General features: G+C 37.4%; 1 protein-coding gene across 1 annotated transcript in view; it reads left to right on the plus strand.

Annotated features, from left to right (window-relative positions):
- The window catches only part of KCNH5 (potassium voltage-gated channel subfamily H member 5), a 1,175,650-nt gene that overhangs the window by 364,734 nt on the left and 798,788 nt on the right, over nucleotides 1-12,128 (plus strand). The window lies entirely within an intron of this gene.

Consider the following 12,128-nt stretch of genomic DNA (forward strand, 5'->3'; position numbering starts at 1 on the left):
GTGAATCCAAGGGCTACTCTTGGAGTAGAATTAGAATTCCTAAAGTTTTATATTTTCTTCAGGAAGGCCTGGAGAAGGGATTGTCAGTCAGTATCCTGAAGGGTCAGATTTCTGCTTTATCAGTTTTACTACATAAACGTTTGGCGGATGTGCCAGATGTGCAATATTTTTGTCAGGCTTTAGTCAAAATCAGGCCTGTCTTTAAGTATGTTGCTCCTCCTTGGAGCCTTAACCTTGTTCTTAAAGTTTTACAGCTGGCTCTGTTTGAGCCGTTGCATTCCATAGTTGTTATCTTGGAAGGTTTTGTTTCTTGTTGCTATCTCTTCTGCTCGAGTCTCGGAACTCTCAGCTCTGCAGTGTGATTCCCCTTATCTTATTTTTCATGCAGATAAGGCGGTTCTTTGTACTAAGTTAGGTTTCCTTCCTAAGGTTGTTTCTAATGGAAATATCAATCAGGAAATTGTTGTTCCCTCTCTGTGTTCTAATTCTTCTTCTTCCAAAGAACGTTTGTTACACAATTTGGATGTTGTACATGCTCTTAAATTCTACTTACAGGCGACTAAGGATTTTCGCCAGTCCTCTGCCCTCTTTGTTTCTTTGGGAAACGAAAAGGTCAGAAAGCTACTGCTACTATTCTTTCTTTTTGGTTACGAAGTATAATTCGTTTGTCTTATGAGACTGCTGGACAGAAGGCTCCTGAGAGAATTACGGCTCATTCCACAAGAGCTGTTTCCTCTTCTTGGGCTTTCAAAAATCAAGCTTCTGTGGAACAAATTTGCAAGGCTGCAACTTGGTCTTCTCTACATACTTTTTTAAAAAAAAATACAAATATGATACTTTTGCCTCGGCTGAGGCTTCTTTTGGAAGAATGGTTCTTCAAGTAGTGGTGCCTTCTGTTTAGGACTGCCGGTCTTGTCCCTCCCTATTTATCCGTATCCTCTAGCTTGGGTATTGGTTCCCAACAGTAATTATTCAAGCCGTAGACTCATGATATCTTAGGAAAGAAAAACTAAATTTATGCTTACCTGATAAATTTATTTATTTCCGGATATGGTGAGTCCACGGCCCCACCCTTTATTTTAAGACAGTTGTTCTTTTGACTATAACGTCAGGCACCTCTACACCTTGTGTTACTCTTTTTTCTTCATTTCCCTTCGGTCGAATGACTGGGGGTTGTGGGTAAGGGAGTTTAACTGTGGTGCTCTTTGCCTCCTCCTGCTGGCCAGGAGTGATATTCCCAACAATACTTACTCAAGCCATCGAATCACCATATCCGGAAATAAATAAGTTTATCAGGTAAGCATACATTTTGTTTTTATTAGATATTGTATATATGAGGGTAACAGTTTATTTTAATGTATTTAAATTGTGTTTAATGGAACTTTTTTTTAGCCCTAACCCTTTACGCAAGCTCTTCAGTCGCGCTAACCAGATGAATGCAAATTTATGTTAGTGCACCACTTGTAATCTAGCTCGTAAAATGTTCAAAATCACATAGCTCAGATGTTTGTGTGTTTTATTTAGCTTCACAATATTGCTTGGAGCAAATTAGAGCCAATTAAAGCTTCATGCATTTATAATAATCAGTTCTGGAGGCTACTGTCAGCTGTGTTCAGTTACATCGTATACTACCTGTGCTTAATTAAAGGAGATAAACTCAAAAGATGATAAACATAGTGTTCTTTCATATTAATAATGGTTTCTTTTGTTTTTTAATGCGGTTGGAGTTAGAATATGGATGGAGTGATGGTTTGGGAGTGTAGCTATTTTTAACAGTGGTGACTTCCTCTTCTCATGCACCCAAAAACGTTCCATTATGGCGTTGGGGCAGGGAGTGGGCTCCATCTTCCTCTGTGCTACATGGGGACGGTTTATCTGCCTGGGATATATTACAAAGCTTGTGGCTGCCACTTAGTAAGTCACATACAGTTTGTTTTATTTAGTTAAAGGGACAGTCTAGTCAAAAATAAACTTTCATGATTCAGATAGGGCACGTCATTTTAAACAACTTTCCAATTTATTTTTATCATCAATTTTGCTTTGTTCTCTCAGTATTCTTAGTATAAAGCTAAACCTAAAAATTCTGGTGTAGACTGTCCCTTTAAGTTATTTAATAAGTGTAACAATATCAATCTTATAACTGGTTTTTTTTTTTCAGTCTTTTGTATGGTAAGGTTAGTGTTATATGTTCAAGAGAATTTCCCCCTGGGGGATATTTTAATGCCCTGATAAATGGACCATCTCACTGTTATAAACAATAAGAGAACAAACAATATAGACTGTACCAAAACAAATAAATCTAAGTTCCGGATTTATCATGGGCCAATGTTCTGGGAAAATGACGAACTTGTGAAACCAGCAAACTACTTCACTTCCTGTGACGTGGAATCAGCTGTTTCACAAATTTTGGCCGTAATGCACATGCGTGCTAGCGTCATTACATACCTGGCCGCATACGTCACTGCTACAATTTTAAGAGCCGTGAAATTCCTGAATCCTTTCAAGAGTGCATGCGTAAGATTTTGAAATCCGTCAGTACCGCTACTCACGCCACTGCTACAATTTCGTGACTTGTGAAATTCCTGGACCCTTTGTTGTACAGCGCCACGCTTTGCCAATTGCCATACAATTATACGTATCCCCTTTACAGTGACATGAAACAGCAACACTTACACAATATTTTTTTTATTGTTCAAACTGTTTGATTGGTCATACAAACATTGTTATGTCACTGTAAAGGGGATACGTATAATTGTATTACGGCCAAACTTTGTGAAACAGCTGATGTCACGTCACAGGAAGTGACGTAGTTCGCTGTTTTCACAAGTTCGCCATTTTCCCAGAACACCGGACAGACATGAGCAGACATCTCCTCCCCTGTTATCCAAGCATTGCAAAGTGTGCAACTCCACCCCCTACTTGTGCACAGTCAACCCCGTGAGAGCAGGGGCTGTCAGTCTTCCCAGTCAGAAAAGTCAGGGAGGATTCAGACATGTCACTTAACAGTTGGCGTAATAGGTTAAGAAGCATCAGTCAGATGACCACTGCTTTTTAAGTCTCATCTGCAGACTCGATTGTGCAACCCTGCAGCCGAAGGCGCCCCTGAAACTGCACTCACAGCTTCTTAAATGAAGCCCTTAGGATAGCACTTTGTAGACAATACAGTTATTATTAATATTGTTGTTATCATTGCTTAAGTCAAGAAACATTTTCTGCTCAGGGAATCTGTGCAATACATAGATATATTAAGAGGAGATTTTTTTCTCCCTCCTCCGTGATAACATTCCTATTAGGCTTGGTATATACTGTACTCATTTCAAGTTAGACTTTCTAAAAGCACTTGAGATGATTTATAAATAGATAATAACATTTAAAACTCGCAGCACAGCTGTTTTACTTACCCATAGTGTTTATATGAATGTTTTGTCTGTATTTTTTTATTGGTTTTTATTTTTGAAAGACAACAGGGAAAAGCAAAGTTTTATAACAAGATTACTACCTTGAACAATGAAGTAGCTTTGTGTAATCCCTCTGCTGTGAGTGAGTTGCGTATGCTGTACAATGCCTTACAAGCCTCACTTGCAGAGGAAAACAAGAATGCAGGTATCTTTACTGTAGCATATTTATTTCCCTTATGGTACTAAAGTGTAAAAAAAGAATACCACATTATCTGCCATTTGTTTTCTAAACCATTACAAATCATTTGAATTGTTTTTTGTTTTTGTTTTTTAAACAGCACTATTCCAGTCAGTCAGTAAGGGAGTGGTAAATAAATTAATGTTGATGATCATTCACAAGACAAACAACTAAAAAAAATACAGCTCAAAACAGGCAAAAATGGGTTTTAAAGGGACAGTCTACCATAGAATTGTTATTGTTTTAAAAGATAGATAATCCCTTTATTACCCATTCCCCAGTTTTGCATAACCAACACAGTTATATTAATATACTTTTTACCTCTGTGATTACCTTGTATCTAAGCCTCTGCAGACTGCCCCTTATCTCAGTTATATTAATACACTTTTTACCTCTGTGATTATCTTGTATCTAAGCCTCTGCAGACTGCCACTTATATCAGTTATATTAATACACTTTTTACCTCTGTGATTACCTTGTATCTAGGAACCTTCTTCCAGCCCCCTGATCACATGACTGGGACTGTTTATTATCTATTGGGGCATATGTGTCAAGATCCGTATGGAGCTTGATGCCCCGTGTTTCTGACGAGCCTGCAAACTCGCCAGAAACAGCAGTTATGAAGCAGCGGTCACAAAGACTGCTGCTCCATAACCTGTCCGCCTGCTCTGAGCAGGCGGACAGACATCGCCGGAAATCAACCCGATCAAGTACGATTGGGTTGATTGACACCCCCCTGCTGGCGGCCGGTGCAATGCTGAATAAGGGGAGCGTATTGCTCGCCGTATTCAGCGAGGTCTGGTGGACCTGATCCGCACTGTCCGATCAGGTCCGCCAGACTTTCATAAATAGGGGCCATTGTCTTAAATTTAGCATTGTTTTGTGCTAAATCTTAAATAACCCCCTGTGCCTGAACACAGTGTTATCTATATGGCCCACATGTACTTTCTGTCTGTTTGTGTTGAAAAGAGATTTAAAAAGCATGTGATAAGAGGCAGCCCTCAAAGGCTTAGAAATTAGCATATGAGCTTACCTATGTTTAGTTTAAACTAAGAATACCAAGAGAAAAAAGCAAATTTGATAATAAAAGTAAATTGGAAAGTTGATTAAAATTAAAAGTCCTATCTGAATAATGAAAGTTTAATTTATACTAGACTGTCCCTTTAAGTGCTGCTGCAGGTTATTGCAGTTTTACTGTTGATCGCTTGTGGCTCACAAGGGCATGTAACACCTCATTTGAAAAGGCAAACTCTCTGCTTACAAATTAGTAGTCTCTTGTTTTTTTAAGATGATCTCTGAAAAACAGCAATAACCTGCTAAGGCACTTAAAGGAACAGTCCCTCGTGTGAAAGAAATCATCCTGTAAGTGGTCTGTCGGTGAGATAAATCTTTTAAATCTTCACAGCTATGGATTCATTTACCAGGAGCTCTCTGACTAAGCAGGGACATTTCCCCATGTATTGTTCTCTCAGACCAAGCCACCCTTTAGCTGACAAGCAGGAAATAGACTGCACCCTCTCTCCTCTGGTGCAATGCTGAGGGTCACTAGTATCCAGATCCGAATGAAGAACCCCTAGGATCTAATGAATGAATGAATATAACACAACATTACAAAGTACATTTGTTATTCATTTGACCTGTGTTTATGTTAAATACCTCTAAAAGTGTGTTTGTTCCATTTCCTCTAAGAGATTGGTGTGCCACTATCAAACTTCATGGTGGTGACATTTACCTGAGCTTACACACTGATTTTTCATCTGTCCTTAATTTGCCACAGCAATAAGGAGACAAGTAAGTTTAATTCCACCAGACTTTTTAAGGGGTTTAACCCTGAGCTGTTCTTGATTTGCCAAACCTTGTAAATTGTGCAAACAAAGTGACTGTGATTCCGAGTTGTGCGTTATGAGGAGTGCGGTGCTAACGTGCAGTTTATTCTCACCGCTCACTTTCCTGCAGCAGTGGTATTACGGGTTTTTAAGGCAAGAAGTGAGCGTAGAGCAAAATTGTGCTCCATACCGCACTCCAATACAAGTGCTGCTTAAGTGAGCGGTGAGCTGGTTATACATGCTCGTGCACGATTTCCCCATAGACATCAATGGGGAGAGCCGGCTGAGAAAAAGTCTAACACCTGCCAAAAAGCAGCGTAAAGCTCAGTAATGCAGCCCCATTGATTCCTATGGGGAAACTAAAGTTTACACCTGAAGATTCACTTACCAGGAGAAGTCTTCATCCAAGCAGCAAGATGTCCTCAACGAAGCCGGCAAAAGTGGTCCTCTAGACGGGCAGAAGTGGTCCTCCAGATGGGCAGAAGTCTTCATCCAGACGGCATCTTCTATCTTCATCCTTCCGATGTGGAGCGGCTCCATCTTCAAGACATCCGGCGCAGAGCATCCTCTTCAATCAACGGCTTCTTCGGAATAAATGTAACTTTAAGTGATGTCATCCAAGATGGCGTCCCTTAGATTCCGATTGGCTGATAGAATTCTATCAGCCAATCGGAATTAAGGTAGAAAAAATCCTATTGGCTGATGCAATCAGCCAATAGGATTGAACTTCAATCCTATTGGCTGATCCAATCAGCCAATAGGATTGAGCTTGCATTCTATTGGCTGATTGGAACAGCCAATAGAATGCCAGCTCATTCTATCGGCCAATAGGATTTTTTCTACCTTAATTCCGATTGGCTGATAGAATTCAGCCAATCGGAATCTAAGGGATGCCATCTTGGATGACGTCACTTAAAGAAACATACATTCCAAAGAAGCCGTCAATTGAAGAGGATGCTCGGCGCCGGATGTCTTGAAGATGGAGCCGCTCCGCGTCGGAAGGATGGAAGATAGAAGATGCCATCTGGATGACGACTTCTGCCCATCTGGAGAACCACTTCTGTCCGTCTGAAGGACCTCTTCTGCCGGCTTCGTTGAGGACATCTTGCCGCTTGGATGAAGACTTCTCCCGGTAAGTAAATCTTCATGGGGTTAGTGTTAGGATTTTTTTAAGGGTGTATTGGGTGGGTTTAATTTTCAGGTTAGGGCTTTGGGCAGCAATAGAGCTAAATGCCCTTTTAAGGGCAATGCCAATCCAAATGCCCTTTTCAGGGCAATGGGGAGCTTACGTTTTTTTTAGTTAGGGTTTTATTTGGGGGGTTGGTTGTGTGGGTGGTGGGTTTTACTGTTGGGGGGTATTTGTATTTTTTGTTTACAGGTAAAATAGCTGATTTCTTTGGGACAATGACCCGCAAAAGGCCCTTTTAAGGGCTATTGATAGTTTAGTTTAGGCTTGGGGTTTTTTTTTGGGGGGGGGGCTTTTTTATTTTTATAGGGCTCATAGATTAGGTGTAATTAGTTTAAATATCTTGTAAATTGTTTTTTATTTTCTGTAATTTTGTGTTTGTTTGTTTTTGTAATTTAGCTAATTGTATTTAATTTATTTAATTGTATTTAATTTTTGTAATTTATTTTATTGTATTGTAAGGTTAGGTGTTAGTGTAACTTAGGTTAGGTTTTATTTTACAGGTAAATTTGTATTTATTTTAGCTAGGTAGTTATTAAATAGTTAATAACTATTTAGTAACTATTCTACCTAGTTAAAATAAATACAAAGTTGCCTGTAAAATAAAAATAAACCCTAAGCTAGCTACAGTGTAACTATTAGTTATATTGTAGCTATCTTAGTGTTTATTTTATAGGTAAGTATTTAGTTTTAAATAGGAATAATTTAGTTAATGATATAATTTTTTTTTAGATTTATTTAAATTATATTTAAGTTAGGGGGTGTTAGGGTTAGACTTAGGTTTAGGGGTTAATAAATTTAGAATAGTGGCAGCGACATTTGGGGAAGGCAGATTAGGGGTTAATAAATGTAGGTAGGTGGCGGCAATGTTGGGGCAGCAGATAAGGGGTTAATAAATATAATGTAGGTGGCGGCGATGTCCGGAGCGGAAGATTAGGGTTTAATAAGTATAATGTAGATGACGGTGATGTTGGGGGCAGCAGATTAGAGGTTAATAATATTAAACTAGTGTTTGCGAGGTGGGAGTGCGGCGGTTTAGGGGTTCATATGTTTATTATAGTGGCGGCGATGTCTGGAGCGGCAGATTTGGGGTTAAAAAATGTATTTAGTGTTTGCGATGTGGGAGGGCCTCGGTTTAGGGGTTAATAGGTAGTTTATGGGTGTTAGTGTACTTTGTAGCACTTTAGTTATGAGTTTTATGCTACAGCTTTGTAGCGTAAAACTCATAACTACTGACTTTAGAATGCGTTACGAATTTTGACGGTATAGGGTGTACCGCTCACATTTTGGCCTCCCAGGACAAACTCGTAATACCAGTGCCATGGAAGTCCCATAGAAAAAAGGGTTTGCAAAATTTACGGAAGTTGGTTTGCGGTAAGGCCAAAAAAGTGTGCGATACACCTATACCTGCAGGACTCGTAATACCAGCGGGCGTAAAAAAGCAGCGTTAGGACCTGTTAACGCTGCTTTTTTACTTTAACGCACAACTCATAATCTAGCTGTTATTTTGCACAGCAGCGATTAATTGCTAATATATATTAAGTTTAATATTCCTTAAAATTCAAAGCCATTCTAATGTGATAAATATATACTGGATAGATGGAGTGATCAATCAATAGCCTCGATTAGACATAAATAGTAATAATTTGGTTTTATACAAGTGCTGGTTTTGGTTCTCATAGGCACGCTATATATATCTGCTGGTAACAAGTTGCAACCACGTATATGTGTTATGGTACAGAGCAGACATATTTGCACCAATACATAATGCTACTGAGTAATTGCTTTACATTCTCTGTACGCTTGTTGTCTGCATGAGCTATGGGTAGCTGCTCGGATTTTATGGTTGTCTAAAAGAATGTGATTGGCTGGTTGCAAGAGTGAAAAATATAACAGGCTACAAATCAGTCAAATTCCTCAGGTACAGATCAACTCTGTCTCAATAGTAGGAACTGGCTAATAGGGAAATCACTCTCGTACGTCAGGGAGTCAGCAAAATGAGACAGGACACAAGTTTACTTGCTAGAGATCTGACAGAGAGGGGCTCAGGGTACATTCATTTCTGTGCTTCTGATGTTGTAAAATATGTTTTTTTTACAGTTTGATAACTTCAGCCTTTGTTGCCCTTATCTAGCATATGTGGGTACTGCTGAAATCATCTGTCTTCTACCAAGCAGGCATCCCCTAGGTTTGTCTTTATTCTGCCAGCTGACAACGGTCTCTTGGTTTTTCATTCCTTAGAAACAGATTCATGAAGCGACATTTCTGTTAAAGGGATGGGAAACCCCACAGCTTTGTTTATGATTCAGATAGAACATACAATTTTAAACAACTTATATCATGAGAACTAAGCAAATATGATAATAAAAGTAAATTGGAAACTTTATTAAAATTGTATACCCTGGGGTCAATTTATCAAATTGTCTGTCTATTGCTAGGCAGACAGACAGACAGACAGACAGACAGATAGATAGATAGATAGATAGATAGATAGATAGACAAACAGTGAGACAGACAGATAGATAGATAGATAGATAGACAAACAGTGAGACAGACAGACAGATAGATAGATAGATAGATAGATAGATAGATAGATAGATAGATAGATAGATAGATAGATAGATAGATAGATAGATAGATAGATAGATAGATAGATAGATAGATATATAGATAGATAGATAGATAGATAGATAGATAGATAGATAGATAGATAGATAGATAGATAGACAAACAGTGAGACAGACAGATAGATAGATAGATAGATAGATAGATAGATAGATAGATAGATAGATAGATAGATAGATAGACAAACAGTGAGACAGACAGACAGACAGACAGATAGATAGATAGATAGATAGATAGATAGATAGATAGATAGATAGATAGATGATAGATAGATAGATAGATAGATGATAGACAAACAGTGAGACAGACAGACAGACAGATAGATAGATAGATAGATAGATAGACAAACAGTGAGACAGACAGACAGACAGATAGATAGATAGATAGATAGATAGATAGATAGATAGATAGATAGATAGACAAAGTGAGACATACAGACAGACAGACAGACATACAGATAGATAGATAGATAGATAGATAGATAGATTGACAAACAGTGAGACAGACAGATAGATAGATAGATAGATAGATCATATATAGATTATAGATAGATAGATAGATAGATAGATAGATAGATCATAGATAGATAGATAGATAGATAGATAGATAGATAGATAGATAGATAGATGATAGATAGATAGATAGATAGACAAACAGTGAGACAGACAGACAGACAGACAGATAGATAGATAGATAGATAGATAGATAGATAGATAGATAGATAGATGATAGACAAACAGTGAGACAGACAGACAGACAGATAGATAGATAGATAGATAGATAGATAGATAGACAAACAGTGAGACAGACAGACAGACAGATAGATAGATAGATAGATAGATAGATAGATAGACAAAGTGAGACATACAGACAGACAGACAGACATACAGATAGATAGATAGATAGATAGATAGATAGATTGACAAACAGTGAGACAGACAGATAGATAGATAGATAGATAGATAGATAGATAGATAGATAGATAGATAGATCATATATAGATTATAGATAGATAGATAGATAGATAGATCATAGATAGATAGATAGATAGATAGATAGATAGATAGATAGATAGATAGATGATAGATAGATAGATAGATAGATAGATAGATAGACAAACAGTGAGACAGACAGAAAGACAGATTGGTGTTATTGGCAGCAGTTGAAGTATATTATATATACATTTAAAGGGATAGGAAACCCCACAGCTTTGTTTATGATTCAGATAGAACAACTTATATCATGAGAACTAAGCAAATATGATAATAAAAGTAAATTGGAAACTTTATTAAAATTGTATACCCTGGGGTCAATTTATCAAATTGTCTGTCTATTGCTAGGCAGACAGACAGACAGACAGATAGATAGATAGATAGATAGATAGATAGACAAACAGTGAGACAGACAGATAGATAGATAGATAGATAGATAGATAGATAGATAGATAGATAGACAAACAGTGAGACAGACAGATAGATAGATAGATAGATAGATAGATAGATAGATAGATAGATAGATAGATAGATAGATAGATAAACAGTGAGACAGACAGACAGACAGACAGACAGACAGACAGACAGATAGATAGATAGATGGATAGATAGATAGATAGATAGATAGATAGATAGATAGATAGATAGATAGATAGATAGACAAACAGTGAGACAGACAGACAGACAGATAGATAGATAGATAGATAGATAGACAAACAGTGAGACAGACATACAGATAGATAGATAGATAGATAGATAGATAGATAGATAGATAGATAGATAGATAGATAGATAGATAGATAGATAGATTGACAAACAGTGAGACAGACAGATAGATAGATAGATAGATAGATAGATAGATAGATAGATAGATAGATAGATAGATAGATAGATAGATAGATAGATTATAGATAGATAGATAGATAGATCATAGATAGATAGATGATAGATAGATTAGATAGATAGATAGATAGATAGATAGATAGATAGACAAACAGTGAGACAGACAGAAAGACAGACTGGTGTTATTGGCAGCAGTTGAAGTATATTATATATACATTTAAAGGGATATGAAACCCAAAAATTGTTCTTTTGTTACAGCATAACATTTTAAAACAACTTTCCAATTTACTTTGATTATCAAATTTGCTTTGTTCTCACGATATTCTGTGTTAAAGGGACAGTCAACACCAGAATGTTTGTTGTTTAAAAGATAGATAATCCCTTTATTACCCATTCCCAAGTTTTGCATAACCAACACAGTTATAATAATATACTTTTAACCTCTGTGATTATCTTGTATCTAAGTCTCTGCAAACTGACCCTTTATTTCAGTTCTTTGACAGACATGCGGTTTAGCCAATCAGTGCTCAGTCCTAGGTCACTTTACGTGCATGAGCTCAATGTTATCTATATGAAACATGTGAACTAATGCCCTCTAGTGGTCAAAATGTATTCAGATTAGAGGCAGTCTTCAAGGTCTAAGAAATTAGCATATGAACCTCCTAGGTTTAGCTTTCAACTAAGAATACCAAGAGAACAAAGCAAAATTGGTGATAAAAGTAAATTGGGAAGTTGTTTAAAATTGCATGCCCTATTTAAATCATGAAAGTTTTTTTTGGACTTGACTTTCCCTTTAAAGAGATACCTAGGTAGCATCTGGAACACTACTTGGCAGGAAATAGTGCTGCCCTCTAGTGCTCTTGCAAATAGATAACATTCCTGCAAAACTGCTGCCATATAGTGCGCCAGATATGGGCCGGCTTCTAAGCTTACGTCCCTGCTTTTCAACAAAAGCTACCCAGAGAACAAAGAACAATAGTTAAAGAAGTAAATAAGAGAGTTGTTTACAATCACTGCTCT

The sequence above is a fragment of the Bombina bombina genome, chromosome 1, assembly GCF_027579735.1.
Source record: "Bombina bombina isolate aBomBom1 chromosome 1, aBomBom1.pri, whole genome shotgun sequence".
Classification (NCBI taxonomy): domain Eukaryota; kingdom Metazoa; phylum Chordata; class Amphibia; order Anura; family Bombinatoridae; genus Bombina; species Bombina bombina.